An 851-nucleotide genomic window follows, 5' to 3' on the forward strand; every position below is an offset into this window, starting at 1 on the left:
TTTGGTTTATAGAAACCGACTCTTGGCATCTGATTATGATGCATAAGAAGGAACTTTTAAGGCTTGAAAATCAACAACTCAAAATTCTTTAAATATTAAAGCATTCAAAAATTATATTTTCATCGAAAATACATGATCCAACAATTGATTGCTAGCAAATGGACCATGCCAAATACATATGCAGGGTTTGATTTGCAAAAAAAATGTCAAAAATGCCTAGTTCATACATGGGTTCATATATTTCCAATTAACATATTCCAAGACTATATATATATATATATATATATATATATATATATATATATATATATATATATATATATATATATATATATATATATATATATATATATATATATATATATATATATATATATATTCATTACAAGAACTACCAAAAATATTTATCTATACGAAGAAAAAAGAATGGCTGGAAGAAGATGATTATTTGTCCATAAGGTACTTCAAACTTGGAACAAGCATGAAGAAATTAATGATACTTCTTTTTATATTAATTATCTTTTGAGTTGTTTTGCCGGTTTGGTCACTCTAGATCTTTGGTCTTCGCTTGATGAAAAAAATTAGATCACTTCTTAAGCATTAGTTGAGAATGATGATGATCTAGTTCATGACATATTAGGAAGCGCTCTAGTGGGGTACTCACTAATAAAATGCAGTTTGTTTTAATAATGATCAAGTGACATCACTTCTTCAGTCCAAACCAAGGAATTCATTAGATATGATGTAAAAGGGATCTTGTTACATAATTCATTCTCTATGAAAATATGAATCAGAGTTGTAAAAAGAGGAAGGAAAATGAACCCTCAATTTGCAATTGATAGAGGAGGATG

Source organism: Nuphar pumila, chromosome 2 (assembly GCF_984573655.1).
Source record: "Nuphar pumila chromosome 2, dmNupPumi1.hap1.1, whole genome shotgun sequence".
Classification (NCBI taxonomy): Eukaryota; Viridiplantae; Streptophyta; class Magnoliopsida; order Nymphaeales; family Nymphaeaceae; genus Nuphar; species Nuphar pumila.